Source organism: Pelobates fuscus, chromosome 10, assembly GCF_036172605.1.
Source record: "Pelobates fuscus isolate aPelFus1 chromosome 10, aPelFus1.pri, whole genome shotgun sequence".
Lineage (NCBI taxonomy): Eukaryota > Metazoa > Chordata > Amphibia > Anura > Pelobatidae > Pelobates > Pelobates fuscus.
The window spans coordinates 13,895,012-13,914,481 of record NC_086326.1 but is presented as its reverse complement, the minus strand read 5'-3'; the positions used below and the strand labels follow the sequence as shown (position 1 = coordinate 13,914,481).

The 19,470-nt window shown below is 42.0% G+C and overlaps 1 protein-coding gene across 2 annotated transcripts in view; it reads right to left on the bottom strand.

Moving 5' to 3' along the window:
* Nucleotides 1–19,470, bottom strand: part of LZTS2 (leucine zipper tumor suppressor 2) — a 117,709-nt gene that overhangs the window by 44,465 nt on the left and 53,774 nt on the right. For both annotated transcript variants that reach the window (XM_063435287.1, XM_063435289.1), the window contains exon 2: nucleotides 17,030–17,111. The gene's annotated coding sequence lies outside the window, so the exon portion shown is untranslated. The remainder of the gene's footprint in view (nucleotides 1–17,029; nucleotides 17,112–19,470) is intronic.

Sequence of the window (19,470 nt, the reverse complement as noted above, 5' to 3'; positions counted from 1 at the left end):
TCAAATACTTAGCAGTCATTAGCAGGGTTATTCAATAAACTGCAGAGAATAGAGAAGGTGATTAATTGCATATTTACGTGAAACATTAGCAAAATGATGGCCTAAAAAATCTAACTCCCTCCTTATTTTTCACAACTCTAGGTTCAGTGAATAAACTCCGTCGCAGGCACCGTAGGAACTGAAGAAAATGTGATCATTTTAATAGCCAACCGAACATTAGCTTATTGTTGAGGTTTGTTTTCTTAAAGGAGCACCGTAGGGTCAGGAACACAAACATGTATTTCTGCCCCCATAGTGTTAAAACCACCATCTGGCCCTCCTGGTCCCCTCTTGCATCCCTAAACATAGTACAATCTTACTAGTATTCAAGTCTGCAGCTCCTGGCTTTGCCTCTGTATGCCTGTGAACTGCCTCTGTCTGCTGACATCATGAGAAGTGGATTGTTAAGCCAATCACAGTGCTTCCCCATATGATTGGCTGAGACTGTGTAGGAGGCAGATTAGGGGCAGTGCCAGCATAAGTCAAACACAGTCCTGGCCAATTAGCATCTCCTCATCAAGAGTACAGCGCTATGGAATTTGCTGGCGCTATATAAAAGTAATATTAATGAATTGAATCAATGCATCACTTTGAGGAAAGTTCAGTGTCTGCATGCAGAGGGTGGAGACACAATGGCAGTGCTGCTTACTCTGCAGCACTGCCACAGGAAGCAGCTTTACTAGCCATCTGAGGAGTGGCCAGTAGAGAGAGTTATCACTAGGCTGTAATGTAAACACTGCATTTTCTCTGAAAAGACAGTGTTTACAGCAAAAAGCCTGAAGGTAATGATTCTACTCACCAGAACAAATGTAATAAGCTGTAGTGGTTCTGGTGACTATAGTGTCCCTTTAATCGCACTGTGTAAGCGATCTCTCGACTTTGAAAATATAGTAAAGAATCACTCCAAAGACCTAATACACTTCAGTTTGCTGCATGCTTTATGTTTGAAGAGCGTGACATCTTTTTTTTTTTTTTTCATTTTACAAATAGTGCAGATTTTAGTAGAAATGGCATTTTATAAATTAACCTTGTTACACCCCCCTGAATCGTAATCAGACAATTAATCCTGTTACTTCTTGGTTTGGTTAGCTCAGTGGAGCTAAACTCAAGAGGCTGTAATTGCCCAAAGCACCTGTCTTGCAAAGACTTCTCATTGAGCTGCATTGGGAAGTCTATGATTGGACAGACACAGACAGTCTGGGTTAGAAGGGGAGGATTAGCAAAGGTTACAGATGAGATACATGCTGCTTCTGCAAAATGTTTTTAGATATACCCTCAATTAAACATGTAGAATTAAATATAAATACTAAATCTACATATATTTTCTTTCTTCAGTGGAGTTTCCCTATAACATAACAGGCAGTGATGATCTTGCCCTATAAATCCCCATGTATTAGGGCAGTTTCTCTGTAGTGGACACCATTAACATGCTCAGAGATGATGGGTTTTTCCTACCTGCAGTGAGTTTAGTCCATGGAGTTTAAGGACTAATTGTTAACGGGCTTGGAGTGCCCCATTACAATTCTGTTACAGTGTAACTTTAAATGGGTAAATATTTGCAAAATCCTACTTGGTGTGTAATTCTATAAACCAACACAGGTGCATCTAACAAACATTGAAACGTGTTCTGTCTTCAGCAAAACAAGGAATGTGAAGGTTTGTTGAGAAATTTGTAAATGTTACTTAAAGCAAGTCATTTGTGAGGATCACAATGGCACCTCTGTGTACTAACGAAACAACCAATGGTGATAGCACGACAAACCACAGCCATGATTCCTTCTGATGTTACGGCTGGGAGATATTATTTAAAGTTCTATCTAAGTTTACTGCTTCTATTACCGTAATTGTAAATAGTATAAATAAATAACATTGACTGTGTGTTGTTTCAGCAGAATTAATAAAAACATGTATATTAATGGATGTCAATTAACACAACTGTTCATTATACAATTAAAAATTATTTTTGGGGGGCGGAGCTTGACCACGGAGCCGAATGGACGCCATTCTTCACGGCTCCACAGCACCAACAGCTAATCCGCCGTTCATCACAGGTACGGTGGACCATCGACCCGTGAGACCCATAGCCACCACACTAGGGCTCACAGGGCTACCCACCGATGCACCGATTTACACCTTCGGGCAAAAAACGAGTCCGCAAATCTCGGGCCTACCTCGCCCTCCCGCCGGTATCACAATTACCCGCGGTGTCCCGCCTGGGCCTTGAGGACTGGTACCGACAGACAGCCGACCACCACCGACCACACAATGGGGAGGCGATCACAGAAGCCACAGCAGGCTGCGCTCAGGGACTCACAAGATATATGGGCCCTGCTACAGCGCACTGCAGGTCCCAAAATGGCGGCCGACCAGGACCAGGAGACTGGCTCCATAGGCTCAGAACAGCTGCCACAAGGAAGCAGAGCAGATAGGCGATCAGAATCCCCCTGCAGCCTACAAGCAGAAGGGGATGAATCAGCCCCAGCCACTAAAAAAGACATCAGACTCCTGCTACAAGAAATGAGGCAGATGTTTGACGCCGACATAAACCTAATGCGCACAGAAACGCAGGCAATGACAGTGACTACTGAAGAGGACATACTAGACCTCAGAAAAGAGGTGAAAAACGATGGGGGATACCATGAAACACTTACAGACAGCGAACACAGCGTTCCAAAACACACTAGACGCCATGGAGGACCACAGCAGGCGCACACATATTAAAATTCGGGGATTTCCTGACACAGTCGGACCTTCAGAATTACCACAACACCTGAGGAGGCTCACGGCAACAATTTTGCCACACATACAAGCTAAAAAGCTGGAATTTGACAGCCATTTCCGCATCAACAAGGCCAAAAGGGCACCCGCATCGGCTTCAAGAGATGTCATAGTCCGATGCCACTCAATGACAGACAAACGTTGCATACTAGCAGCGGTGAGAGACAAGACACCCCTGGCCTTCGAAGCCTCACAACTCTCCTTTTTTCAAGATATCACGAGGAGCACCCTGCTCTGGAGAAAGTCACTGAGCGAAGTAACGGAACAACTGCGGAAAGGAAAAGTAGAGTACAGATGGCTGCTACCGAGAACACTGTCTGTCATCAGCGGAGCAGAGGTCCTAAAACTCACTTCACTCTCGGAGGCCCCTGCACTTCTCCAAAAAGTAGGACTTACACAGAACTCCTCAACAACGGGAACGACACCAGCCCCCCACTCATGGGACCCATAGAGAACTGTTCCATTCTTCCCCAGGGGCAACAAGAGACAAGAGACAGGGACATGAATACCACATAAAATGTCTACCACTAATTTCCACTAACTAACCACTAACTGCTGTTCTACTACTATCTAAACTCACTCTAAAAATCCCTCTACACTCCAAGTTTCTTAATGTCTACCCCTACATAGACCGTGACGTGACGTGACCCCCCCCTGCCCCCTCTCCCCTCTCAGGTTAAGGGCCGACACTACTCACCATTCCACGTATACCATACCCGATATACAAACTACACTAAGGCACCGACAAAAATACCAGGCCCTCACCGAGGCATACACGCCAACCCAAACTGCGATGAGCGACAAAAACTAACCAACCACCAATAGTCACGTGTAAAACGTATTGATCATCTCTGTACTTTGTTACTGTCAATGCCTTTTATCAATTTGCCTAAGTTAATAAGGCAACACAAGTATGTTTTGATACAAACTAAATGCACGGAAAATAAAGAATAAAAAATTAAAAATAAATAAATTATTTTTAAAGATTTAAAGAACAATACATTTTTATTTTATAAAGAATTTATTTCCAGGTAGACGCGACAAGTCCTGCTTTGACCACAGGGTTAAAAGGCTAAAATGACAGTTTTCGATCAGAGCCAAGATACTGATGCGTGAATAGGTATTGGTGCATTAACCAAGTGAGATATCACATAGAAAGATTGCCTAGATGATATATAACCAAGCTGCAATGTTTATTCTTATTATCTTTGTTGTTACGAATGTATAAACGGTTTTACTTTATTACACTTGCAACGTAATATTTGCCACATGTCCATTTTCTCAGTTTTATCAGCTGTAATCAATGATAGGACATGAATCCATCCATGGTGTAGGATTATGGGAAAGTGATGCTCCATGGTGGCAGGTAAAGATAAAGTCATTATTATTTGACAATGTGTAGCATTCTATTGAACAGAAAGTACATTCCTAATTTTTGTCTATGGTCTGTAAACAAATTTAAATGCAAATTGTAAGCGTTGTCTTTATAAATTGCGCTATGTGACTTTGTTTTAAACACAGGCGGTGACAGTCTAAGAATGACCAAAGGAAAAAAGTCCAAAAATTTAAAATCAGAGGTTTGTTTTGTTTGTGGTTTTAAATATTTACACAAATTCCATTCTTAAATCCAAAAGGCAGATCTAAACAGGTAGTACAGACAGAGAGGTCTATTAGTGTCCATTCAGATTTAGGTCACAGAGCTCTGAAAGTTTCAGATCGTCCCATTAGCGCACACTGATGTCAATTAGTTCAAATTAGCTGAAATTGACAGAACGCATCTCGATATGTTAATGTCACACACACACTGTGCGTGCATTTTGTACGCCCTATTTAATTAAACAGATGGGCACTCGACAATCTCCATCTGCAAAGCTTATTAAAGAGAGAGACCCCCATTATATAATCTGACTAATGACGGCTAATCATTACCTATATGGTCTGCCTGGAGAAGTGAATCATTCAGACGCTCCAGTGGTAAATAACAAAAAATACTAATCTCAGCAAGTTGTACACTGGGAACATGTACCGGCCAAGACAGCGGAATAGATAATGAGAAAGAATGGTGAAGAATAGTTACAAAATATGATTTAAAAAGAAAAAAATAATAATTAAATGCTTTTCACATAAAATTTTGTTTTTTTTGTTTGTTTGTTTTAACATTACTAATAATTTACAAAATAATAAAAATTTGTCCTACTCTATATATTCGGTCAGAAAATATATAGGCCAAATCGTTTTTTGTTTTTTTTTGTCTTAATATTGCAGTTTATAACTCTAAACCCAAAATGACGTGTACACGTAGATAATCTAATCTGGCAAAATGGGTACGTGTAATTATACAATCCCCCAATGTCTACTGCGCAATGAGTTCTATACATTAGCACTAACAATCCTAACATTCTCTTAGTGTTCGATAGATGTATTGTAGATTTCTCAAATACTGAACTGCATAGATTTATGGGATACGTAGTCCAGCGGTCAGTTCTAAAACTCTGCAGGCTATGGCATGGTCAACTTGTGGGCTTTTCAATAGACTAGTTTGTATTGTCTGACAGATATCTAAACATATAAAAGGTGATCTGGCCAATGATGCAAATGCTGGCACATACATTTGTAAGTAATCTAGTGCAGAAACAGACAATTAAATTATTATCCTTCTAATCTGCGCCCGAACAAGTCACTGAATACGACTCCACAAGGTAAATCCCGGGCACATTGAGTTGTTCGGGCGTAGTTTAAAAATAATTTTATTCGATCGTACCAGCTGAAAAGAATTTGCACACATGTGTAGTTGCCAGAAGTGTGGAGAGATTAGGTTGGAGTAAACCCAGGGTACATATACACCAATTCTAATTTGTTTACATGTTTTAAGGTGTGACTTTGTCGGCTGAAGAGATTTCACCAGAAAATGAAGAGAAAGAAAAATCTCTGCTTTAAACAGCCTCGTTCTTGGCAGAAGAGACACAAAAGGGATCAAATTAAGATGTAGTTTCTTATTCTCCAGAAAAACACAGCATGCAGGGGCAAATATCTGAATTTCTGCCAGATTAGAGGAACCTTTACATAACAAAAAAGTTAAGGTGCATAATGTCAAACAAAAAGGAGAGTCTGGAAGATTTATTCATTGTGTACAGAATCCAATAAAAGTGCAAAACAATATAAAAAAATAAAAAATAAAAAAATACAAAATGTGGATAAACCAGCAAAGTTCGGGTTTTTAGCCACTCATGGCGGATGCTCATCTGGTACCAAGAAAGTGACTGATAGATGTATGGGGTTAAGCAATGCGCGTGGATCCAAGTGACCTCACAATCACACACAAACGCATTCAATTTCAAAACTTTCCCATGAAAAGCAGGGTGGCATTGCCAGAACTAGGCTCATAGCACACTCGAGATCTAAGTGCATTATTATATCGGACAATAGCTGGTAGAAAACGGTGGATTGTACCTGAAGATTCTTTATGTAATTATTCTACACCGATACAACTGACAGCATGCAAATTGAGCAAGGTATATTCCTTAACGTAACTTCAATGAGAGTGTGGAGTATATGACAAAGGGAAGGTTGAAGGCATAAAGAGAATTTGCCACGTAATGAGCTCTCACAACAACTGGCAGATAAAAAGGGGAACAAATAAAAGCCTATATTTAATTGCAGTCTGTTAATATGTCCTGAATACGAGTATAAAGTGCCAAACAGAGTCTTACGTCTTACCAAGAGCAGATGTCACAGAGTTTGATTTAAGATCTTCCCATCGCCTTTTGGCTACAATAATAATGTAAAATTACCACTTCTGCATTATTGGTGTCAATTGTATTCAGAATAGACAATAAAATGTTTGGCTGAGTGTGCTGGGCTAACCCTCCCAACATTCTCAGCCAATTAACACCATCCAGGTTGGATAAACTTACATTTGCTCATGGGGAATCCCATTATTAATGCAACCGAGGTGGGGGAATCAAACCAGTCCTAAAGTGATTTGATATTAAAGGGACACTATAGTCAACAGAACAACTACAACTTATTGCATTTGTTCTGGTGAGTAGAATCATTACCGTCAGGCTTTTTGCTGTAAACACGGTCTTTTCAGAGAAAATGCAGTGTTTACATTACAGCCTAGTGATAACTTCACTGGCCACTCCTCAGATGGCCATTAGAGATCATTCCTGGGTCTTGGCTGCCTAAAATGCATCCAAACATTCAGTATCTCCTCCCTCTGCATGCAGACACTGAAGTTTTCCTTATTCATTGATTCAATTCATCTCTATAAGGAGATGTTGATTGGCCAGGGCTCTGTTTGAATCATGATGGCTCTGCCCCTGATCTGCCTCCTTGACAGTCTCGGACAATCCTATGGAGAAGCACTGTGATTGGATCAGGCTACCACTTCTGATGATCTCAGCAGACTGTTTGTTTTTCTGAGACGAACAGCATGAGATCTACAGCTTCAGGCTTGAATACAGTAAGATTGTGCTATATTTATAGAGGCACGAGGGGTCCATGGGAGCTAGATGGTGGTTTTAACACTATAGGGTAAGGAATACATATTTGTGTTCCTGACCCTATAGTGCTCCTTTAAACAGTAGAACGGAGACAGGGGACTACAGACAACCCAAACACTGCAGCGAGCCTCTCTTGTTTAGTATGTTCCTCTAGCACCATAACCACAACAGAGCACTGCAGAAGTTATGGTGCTTGGAGTGTTCCCTTGAACATATTGCAAACATTAAAAAATCAAAGTAACATGAAATACTGATAAACAGGGAGTTTAAATTATTCCCAGATCATGCACATAAAGTCAAGCCAAAAAAGTAGGACAGATTTCCTGCAGCTATTGAAAACGATGTTCAGTATTGGATAAAATGTAAAATAAATTGCTACTGTTAACTGAGACCATATTAGCAGATAAAGGACAGGCCCAGAGCACTCGTCAAAAGTCATTTCCAAAACTCAGTATTTAGAATCCTTGAGTTCATGGGTTTGGGATCTCTCCAGAGCCTGATCTGCTCTTTTCCACAACGTGGAGATTAATTTATACCATATTTAGCTTCTAGGAAGAAATCAGGCCAAGGTTGAAATCTCAGCTAGTCATAAAAGGGCATATATTAGCAGTGAATCAGAACTCACAAAGCATTATAAAAAAAATATCACTGCAACTTGACAATTATTAAAGGGGCACCCAAGACTGGGATATTTAAGTGTTCTTGCATAGCAAGACCACTTAATGTTATCTCACATATATATTATTATTATTATTATTATAGCCAAATTTACCACCCTAACTCCTCCCACAGTTTTTACACTACATAGACAGAAATATACCAAAACGTGCGGATTGTTCCCGATTTGATTGCCATTACTTTGTGGAACGTTTCGCCGAATGGTTCACGGAATATCGTCGTTCTTGTGGCAAAATTTGTCCCATAGGAATGAATGGCAAAATGTTCAAAGCTAGAGTGGGAGCTGGCAAAAGCTGAAAAATCACGACATGATTTATAAACTGCCACCACTCCCTCATTTTCAGGCCCACCTACACAAATCTTATATCAAAACGTTCAGCTATCCCTGCTGCCACAATATGACTATTTGTTTGCAACTCACGCCGTCCATTGACATTCATTGAATCTTCACTCCAGCCAGCTCAAACTTGAAGGGCAATTTCTAAACTGCGACTGTGCCTTCATTTTTAATACTTCAGAGACATTCTATTCATTCAAAATGTAGGTCTGGGTCTTGTGATGCTCAAAATATAAAGCTCTTCGCTGTAGGATGTATAGTTTTTAAAATACGACCGTTTGAAGATGGCAACCGCCAAACTACTCTGACCTGTGCCAGGCTGGAGCAGCAAGTGATGTCATAGACAGGGCCTTTTGTACACCTGCTAATGTTTTTATAAATGTATGTTTTAACGTAACTGTGAAGCACTTTGGGCAACAACGTTGCAATTAAATGTGCTATATAAATAATAACAGTTACTCCGCCCACTACAGTTGTAGACTACTGGTGGAGGCAAGAACACTTCACACAACTTCCCCAGAAATTGTAGCTTTTCTAGTAATTGTAATAAAATTCTATAGATATTAAACATTATTAAAGACAGATTCACCTGAAGTTGTTGCATTAGTAGCTAAATCTTCAGCCTTTGCAATCTCCTCATACCAGTCAGTGAGTCAGCTTACCATCATTACAGATTAATGTGCGCAAAACCACGTAACAAGGGAACTCCATACACCATAACCTTATAACTACAATTATAATACACTGTGTGCGGGGAGACATGGGGACCTCCTTACACCATAACCTTATAGCTGCAGTTATAATACACTGTGTGCAGGGAGACAGGGGACCTCCTTACACCATAACATTATAGCTGCAGTTATAATACACCGTGTGCAGGGAGACAGGGGACCTCCTTACACCATAACCTTATAGCTGCAGTTATAATACACTGTGTGCAGGGAGACAGGGGACCTCCTTACACCATAACCTTATAGCTGCAGTTATAATACACCGTGTGCAGGGAGACAGGGGACCTCCTTACACCATAACCGTATAGCTGCAGTTATAATACACTGTGTGCAGGGAGACAGGGGACCTCCTTACACCATAACTTTATAGCTGCAGTTATAATACACTGTGTGCGGGGAGACAGGGGACCTCCTTACACCATAACCTTATAGCTGCAGTTATAATACACTGTGTGCGGTGAGACAGGGGACTTCCTTACACCATAACCTTATAGCTGCAGTTATAATACACTGTGTGCGGGGAGACAGGGGACCTCCTTACACCATAACCTTATAGCTGCAGTTATAATACACTGTGTGCAGGGAGACAGGGGACCTCCTTACACCATAACCTTATAGCTGCAGTTATAATACACTGTGTGCAGGGAGACAGTGGACCTCCTTACACCATAACCTTATAGCTGCAGTTATAATACACTGTGTGCGGGGAGACAGGGGACCTCCTTACACCATAACCTGATAGCTGCAGTTATCATACACTGTGTGCAGGGATACAGGGGACCTCCTTACACCATAACCTTATAGCTGCAGTTAGAATACACTGTGTGCGGTGAGACAGGGGACCTCCTTACACCATAACCTTATAGCTGCAGTTATAATACACTGTGTGCAGGGAGACAGGGGACATCCTCACACCATAACCTTATAGCTGCAGTTATAATACACTGTGTGCTGGGAGACAGGGGATCCTTACACCATAACCTTATAGCTGCAGTTATAATACACTGTGTGCGGGGAGACAAGGGATCCTTACACCATAACCTTATAGCTGCAGTTATAATACACTGTGTGCAGGGAGACAGGGGACCTCCTTACACCATAACCTTAAAGCTGCAGTTATAATACACTGTGTGCGGGGAGACAGGGGACCTTCTTACACCATAACCTTATAGCTGCAATTATAATACACTGTGTGCAGGGAGACAGGGGACCTCCTTACACCATAACCTTATAGCTGCAGTTATAATACACTGTGTGCAGGGAGACAGGGGACCTCCTTACACCATAACCTTATAGCTGCAATTATAATACACTGTGTGCAGGGAGACAGGGGACCTCCTTACACCATAACCTTATAGCTGCAGTTATAATACACTGTGTGCAGGGAGACAGCGGACCTCCTTACACCATAACCTTATAGCTGCAGTTATAATACACTGTGTGCGGTGAGACAGGGGACCTCCTTACACCATAACCTTATAGCTGCAGTTATAATACACTGTGTGCGGGGAGACAGGGGACCTCCTTACACCATAACCTTATAGCTGCAGTTATAATACACTGTGTGCAGGGAGACAGGGGACCTCTTTACACCATAACCTTATAGCTGCAGTTATAATACACTGTGTGCAGGGAGACAGCGGACCTCCTTACACCATAACCTTATAGCTGCAGTTATAATACACTGTGTGCGGTGAGACAGGGGACCTCCTTACACCATAACCTTATAGCTGCAGTTATAATACACTGTGTGCGGTGAGACAGGGGACCTCCTTACACCATAACCTTATAGCTGCAGTTATAATACACTGTGTGCGGGGAGACAGGGGACCTCCTTACACCATAAACTTATAGCTGCAGTTATAATACACTGTGTGCAGGGAGACAGGGGACCTCTTTACACCATAACCTTATAGCTGCAGTTATAATACACTGTGTGCAGGGAGACAGAGGACCTCCTTACACCATAACCTTATAGCTGCAGTTATAATACACTGTGTGCAGGGAGACAGGTGACCTCCTTACACCATAACCTTATAGCTGCAGTTATAATACACTGTGTGCAGGGAGACAGGGGACCTCCTTACACCATAACCTTATAGCTGCAGTTATAATACACTGTGTGCAGGGAGACAGGGGACATCCTCACACCATAACCTTATAGCTGCAGTTATAATACACTGTGTGCTGGGAGACAGGGGATCCTTACACCATAACCTTATAGCTGCAGTTATAATACACTGTGTGCGGGGAGACAAGGGATCCTTACACCATAACCTTATAGCTGCAGTTATAATACACTGTGTGCAGGGAGACAGGGGACCTCCTTACACCATAACCTTATAGCTGCAGTTATAATACACTGTGTGCGGGGAGACAGGGGACCTTCTTACACCATAACCTTATAGCTGCAATTATAATACACTGTGTGCAGGGAGACAGGGGACCTCCTTACACCATAACCTGATAGCTGCAGGTATAATACACTGTGTGCAGGGAGACAGGGGACCTCCTTACACCATAACCTTATAGCTGCAGTTATAATACACTGTGTGCGGGGAGACAAGGGACCTCCTCACACCATAACCTTATAGCTGCAGTTATAATACACTGTGTGCGGGGAGACAAGGGACCTCCTCACACCATAACCTTATAGCTGCAATTATAATACACTGTGTGCAGGGAGACAGGGGACCTCCTTACACCATAACCTGATAGCTGCAGGTATAATACACTGTGTGCAGGGAGACAGGGGACCTCCTTACACCATAACCTTATAGCTGCAGTTATAATACACTGTGTGCGGGGAGACAAGGGACCTCCTTACACCATAACCTTATAGCTGCAGTTATAATACACTGTGTGCTGGGAGACAGGGGATCCTTACACCATAACCTTATAGCTGCAGTTATAATACACTGTGTGCAGGGAGACAGGGGACCTCCTTACACCATAACCTTATAGCTGCAGTTATCATACACTGTGTGCAGGGATACAGGGGACCTCCTTACACCATAACCTTATAGCTGCAGTTATCATACACTGTGTGCAGGGATACAGGGGACCTCCTTACACCATAACCTTATAGCTGCAATTATAATACACTGTGTGCGGGGAGACAGGGGACCTCCTTACACCATAACCTTATAGCTGCAGTTATAATACACTGTGTGCAGGGAGACAGGGGACCTCCTTACACCATAACCTTATAGCTGCAGTTATCATACACTGTGTGCAGGGATACAGGGGACCTCCTTACACCATAACCTTATAGCTGCAGTTATAATACACTGTGTGCAGGGAGACAGGGGACCTCCTTACACCATAACCTTATAGCTGCAGTTATAATACACTGTGTGCGGTGAGACAGGGGACCTCCTTACACCATAACCTTATAGCTGCAGTTATAATACACTGTGTGCGGTGAGACAGGGGACCTCCTTACACCATAACCTTATAGCTGCAGTTATAATACACTGTGTGCGGGGAGACAGGGGACCTCCTTACACCATAACCTTATAGCTGCAGTTATAATACACTGTGTGCAGGGAGACAGGGGACCTCTTTACACCATAACCTTATAGCTGCAGTTATAATACACTGTGTGCAGGGAGACAGCGGACCTCCTTACACCATAACCTTATAGCTGCAGTTATAATACACTGTGTGCGGTGAGACAGGGGACCTCCTTACACCATAACCTTATAGCTGCAGTTATAATACACTGTGTGCGGTGAGACAGGGGACCTCCTTACACCATAACCTTATAGCTGCAGTTATAATACACTGTGTGCGGGGAGACAGGGGACCTCCTTACACCATAACCTTATAGCTGCAGTTATAATACACTGTGTGCAGGGAGACAGGGGACCTCTTTACACCATAACCTTATAGCTGCAGTTATAATACACTGTGTGCAGGGAGACAGGGGACCTCCTTACACCATAACCTTATAGCTGCAGTTATAATACACTGTGTGCAGGGAGACAGGGGACATCCTTACACCATAACCTTATAGCTGCAGTTATAATACACTGTGTGCGGTGAGACAGGGGACCTCTTTACACCATAACCTTATAGCTGCAGTTATAATACACTGTGTGCAGGGAGACAGGGGACATCCTCACACCATAACCTTATAGCTGCAGTTATAATACACTGTGTGCTGGGAGACAGGGGATCCTTACACCATAACCTTATAGCTGCAGTTATAATACACTGTGTGCGGGGAGACAAGGGATCCTTACACCATAACCTTATAGCTGCAGTTATAATACACTGTGTGCAGGGAGACAGGGGACCTCCTTACAGCTTAACCTTATAACTACAGTTATAATACACTGTGTGCGGGGAGACAGGGGACCTTCTTACACCATAACCTTATAGCTGCAATTATAATACACTGTGTGCGGGGAGACAGGGGACCTCCTTACACCATAACCTTATAGCTGCAGCTATAATACACTGTGTGCGGGGAGACAGGGAACCTCCTTACACCATAACCTTATAGCTGCAGTTATAATACACTGTGTGCGGGGAGACAGGGGACCTCCTTACACCATAACCTTATAGCTGCAGTTATAATACACTGTGTGCGGGGAGACAGGGGACCTCCTTACACCATAACCTTATAGCTGCAGTTATAATACACTGTGTGCAGGGAGACAGGGGACCTCCTTACACCATAACCTTATAGCTGCAGTTATAATACACTGTGTGCAGGGAGACAGGGGACCTCCTTACACCATAACCTTATAGCTGCAGTTATAATACACTGTGTGCAGGGAGACAGCGGACCTCCTTACACCATAACCTTATAGCTGCAGTTATAATACACTGTGTGCGGGGAGACAGGGGACCTCCTTACACCATAACCTTATAGCTGCAGTTATAATACACTGTGTGCAGGGAGACAGGGGACCTCCTTACACCATAACCTTATAGCTGCAGTTATAATACACTGTGTGCAGGGAGACAGGGGACCTCCTTACACCATAACCTTATAGCTGCAGTTATAATACACCGTGTGTGGGGAGACAGGGGACCTCTTTACACCATAACCTTATAGCTGCAGTTATAATACACTGTGTGCAGGGAGACAGGGGACCTCCTTACACCATAACCTTATAGCTGCAGTTATAATACACTGTGTGCAGGGAGACAGCGGACCTCCTTACACCATAACCTTATAGCTGCAGTTATAATACACTGTGTGCGGGGAGACAGGGGACCTCCTTACACCATAACCTTATAGCTGCAGTTATAATACACTGTGTGCAGGGAGACAGGGGACCTCCTTACACCATAACCTTATAGCTGCAGTTATAATACACTGTGTGCAGGGAGACAGGGGACCTCCTTACACCATAACCTTATAGCTGCAGTTATAATACACCGTGTGTGGGGAGACAGGGGACCTCTTTACACCATAACCTTATAGCTGCAGTTATAATACACTGTGTGCAGGGAGACAGGGGACCTCCTTACACCATAACCTTATAGCTGCAGTTATAATACACTGTGTGCGGGGAGACAGGGGACCTCCTTACACCATAACCTTATAGCTGCAGTTATAATACACCGTGTGTGGGGAGACAGGGCACCTCTTTACACCATAACCTTATAGCTGCAGTTATAATACACTGTGTGCAGGGAGACCGGGACAGTAGCCCTCCTTAACATCAGAGTCGCTAAAAATATATTTCTGGTTTCATCAGTTGAACAACACTGGATGTTTTGCAGCGGATACATTCCTGCACTATGGGCTCATGGTGTGATCCTTTAAAGCTCTCTCTTAGCAGTTTTGGTGTATAGATCATGTCCCTGCAGCCTCACTGCTCAATTATCCACCCTTTAGGAGTTAAATCACTTTTGTTTGTGTTTATTTAGCCCTAGCCACACCTCCCCTGGCCGTGTCTCATCAGATCTTACAGCACAGTGTCATTTGTTCCCAGAATATTTTATCTCTTACTCTGTTAATTAAACAATCACACACAGAAGTCTGTTGCACGCTTTAGCAGGTTATTAACAGAGCAGGAATAAAAAACTCTAAATCAAACAGAATGTACACTAAAGTAAGCATAAACATTAGATCTCTCTTTACAGGAAGTGTTTAGGAAGGCTGCTGTAAGTCACATGGAGGAGTGGCTAGGGCTGCATAAACAAAGCGGTTTAACTCCTAAATGGCAGAGAATTGAGTTGATCATGCCAGGTGGCGTGATCAATACACTAAAGCTAAAGTTGTTTTGGGGTTTATAATGCTCAGTAAAGCACCCATATTAAACATTTAAACCCCAGTGACCCCAATACAAAAAACAAATATATAATATGCAGTGCAATGATTATTCTTTCAGTCACAAGATTAAGATTTAATAAAACTGGGAACTGTTAGATCAAACAGAAAATATGTAATTTCAAGGTGAAAAGAGTTGACTTGGAAAAATACTATAATTCACCTATATATTTATTTTCTAATCCTAAATAAGAAACCTAAGATTCAAAAGAGCCGACACCAAAGAGGTTTTGGGAGATCAGTGGAGGAAATATGAACATTTTAATGTTGTTCTAAGAAAAACACAAGTTTTTATACATTGAAGTGAGTTGGAAAAAATGTATTGGGGTTTCTCCACTAAACACAGACTTGTAGTTAATTGAATACTAAATTGAAAAAAAAATTAGGCTAAACAGCCAATACGGAACATTTCCACACTAAATGTAACAATTTGCTTCACGATTAATTCTCTAGTGAATTAACCTGTATGACTGAGTGAATTTATATAACCCTATAATTTTCAAGCATTAAGCAATCTTTTTCAATGTGTTTTCCCATTTCTCCAGCAGTCAAAGGGTTAGCTCTGTAACCCAGGAATGTGATTCCCCACCCTGTCTGTGACAATAGACGTTTGTTTGGTTTTCTACCAGGATGCCAACTGATGCTTGAGCCATTCTGCAAGGATGGCATTGCGGTCAAAATGTGATTTATGAGCTTTGATTTTTTTTGGCCAGCGGGGGTTTTTCTTGATCTAATTTTATACAAAAAAAAGCAAGAGGCTTTTTTGCCACAATTCCTGCAGATGGAAGAGTTTTCATTATGTGACTGTTTGGAGCATAAGGAGGGGGGGGGGGGGGGGGAGAGGGGGGATAATAAAAACTACCGAGAATATAACCCATGGCACTTCGGCTCACGACAGATTTATTCCAACAATTAGGACAGTGCCCCATTTGTGGGTTTTAATTTTATTAGCCCTAGGAAAAATGCATATTTTAACATAAACATAAAAAAATTGAAAAACCAACACAACAAGACAGATATTTAGTAATCAGAGTCCATTGTTAAATGGCAAGCGGGCATTCGATACACTTAAACACACAATGATTTAACAATATTGCCAGGATGAATGTTATATTGCAGTGGTGATAGAATACTTTGTATAATATATACTTTATTCAATGGGCAACTCAATATCTACCATGCAATCCGAGCACAGTAACATACTCAGTGAGGCGTGCACACAGCACCCTCCCCCTGCCGGTCACTCTAGTAGGGTACAGCGAACAACAAGTTTACATTTTGAGAAGGTCAACATAAGTATGCGCCCCAGAGCCCAATGGTCGAAATAGGCCTCTGTTTGCAGGGAATTTCACTAAACATCCCTTATAAACTGAAAATCCAGTTCGATACCGTGTTTAACTTATGAAGGTTTCTATAAACAGGTGGCAGGTCAGCTTCACCTTTATGGGTAAAATATGTATATAGCAAACCTTTTAGAGCAATTTAATAATTTAAAAGTGCCCATTTGGGCATTTTTTACTTCTATTTGACAAGCAGCAGCCACATTATATATTTTTCCTTGTATGACTATTGAAGTATATTACACAAAGTGCTTTTTGTTTCTATGTGTGTGCTGTGGGTGGAGGCAATATCCAGGAGAACACACTGTCAGTTTAACAGAACTACTTACAAGCAATGGAAACGCCGGGATGGTCCAAGAGAGAGGTTCCTTATTTGTTGCAAGACATTTGCAATCAAAGGATTAGACAAACCTAAAATAAACAATAAAAGAAAGCAAGTTACAATAAAGTTTTTCATGAATATAGTGTTAATTAAGTATGTTAAGAAAAAGTCATTTTTACGCACCCAGCAGTTGACGTATTGTAATCCACATAAAGGTTAAAAAAGCAAAAAAAAAAAAGTTTTTTTTCAAACAACTATCCCTACACACATAGCCAAAAAACAAATCGTTTGGGAATAAAGGTGCGTGTACCATATTTAAAGGGGCAGGCTAAGCACAATTACAGCTCATTGAGTGACTTGATAAAAAAGATGATTCCCCAGGCATTTAGAGATTTAGTTCCTCACCTGATGCTCAGACAACGGAAGATATAGACGTTTTACTTTCACGTAACACAACCAACCAGGGACCTTTAAGTGACTGTGATGGATGGGAGGGAATAAACAAGCAATAGGCCAATATGTACCTTGTTAAGGATGTTAAGGATGTTCCTTGCCCATTCCGATCTACACATTGTCACTGCAATTCTATCTTACAAAACGTTTCCCCAAGTATTTCAGAGAGCTGTACAGCAAGGGTTTCTGGGAGCTTTACATAAGTGTGCTGGCATGTACCCTGCAGTACAGTTTGTTCTTTCTGTGTTCCTCGGGACACATTCGTTGTTCTGTGAGAATCGGGTCCATACCAGCAAAAGTAGCACAACATGCACAAATCCGCAGTTGCAAAGGAAGAGTAGCAGCTTTAGGATTCGATAAGCCAGATCAGATTAATGAGAGCTCAGTGTAGATGCTAGTTAGCGTTGGGATTTATATCTTTATTTTAATTTTATTCATTTATTTGCAATGTATGCATTACTTTTATAAAGCAGTTCGGGGGGGGGGGGGGGGGTGGGGGGGGGGGAAGGTTACAAAATGGTCTACCCCCAGCCAGTGTCTCTTTAAAATACAAGCTGTGGAAGATATAGGCCAGCAAATGTTTGGCCATTATTTTTACGGAATTTCTTGCATTGACGAGAAGCTAAACACAAGCGATGTGAAAACAAAGTCAAACCTTAAACCACAAGGTTTAATAGGGCATAATGGGCCAGTAATTCTGTTGCCTGATAATATAATTATTGAAACACAAAAGGAGGGTTTTAGTTGCACAGATTAATTTACAGATTTTCGCGGACAACCCACTCATTTTACCAGTTTAGTCAGTGACAGATCATTACCAGATTTAGGACAGACAATAAGGCTTTCAGTCCAAAACGAGAAAGACGGTTTAATGGAAACGTGATGTGAAATGTATATTGTTATCTCATTCTTTAGTACGATCACGATATATAAAGTGTTCTGCAGTCCGATTATAAATTGAATGGGGGATTTTTTTTAGGCACTTGGGATTTCCCAAAATCCAGACTGATTTTTCTTAACCTTTGCACCCCTTCCAGTTAAAGTGGCAGCTTCCTAATATAACCAGTACAGCTCCGTGCACAGGTTACCCCTCTCTAGGGAGGGCTGACACACTTGGGAGCGGCACCCAGAAATTGATAAATCGATGGATACTGAAAAACCATTTGCGACAATGCGACCGCCTAAGGCTGGTAAAGAATGACAGAGATACAGAGATACAACGTAACAGATATAACAAGTGAGTTCCACTACAGCAAGATTGAAGGGTTACTCCAACCTCTATGACCATTTCTGCCTTTAGAAGAGGTCATGGCGGTAAGATCTGTATGTGCATGCTTTCTGCCCGATATGCTGCACACTAGCGATATGTAAACTCTCGCACTCCCGGCACAGGTGACTTTCTAACGTTTGTTCTGAACCCCGATAGAATAAACGAGGGCTGTGCTCCTTGGCATGCAGTGCAATGCGGTGTACACAGTGCTATGCCATAGATTTAGTGAAGGATATTTCATAGGAGAGTGTGAGTGTTTGTGAGTGAGTGTGAGAGTCCCTGCATTCCAAGGAGTGCCGCCCTCTTTTTTTTTTCCCATTTGTGTTTATTCTATTTTCCTGCACAAACAACAGAGGTATTGGGGTGACAACAGCACGGGAGTCATTTGTTACTTTTTGGATAATTTTAATACCCAACTTCTAACTCCAATGTGGGCACATGGAACGTTAATTCTGTGCAAAGATTCCTCCTATTGTCAGCATACTGACTGATGGTGATAGCTTCTTCACTTAGAGACCGTGTGTCTACTAGTAGTATCTTATAGGAATACTGCCTCGATTATATGCCTTATCCCTCCTTCCCCCCAGTGCTAGCCTTTACTGAACTCCCCATCTCTCAACCCATTATACATTGGGTACATCCACCGCTCTGTCCCCTCTTCTGCTAGCCAACACTCCATCCCCGGCTCTGATTGGTGCATTGGCATCGCTCGCCGCACATAGTCC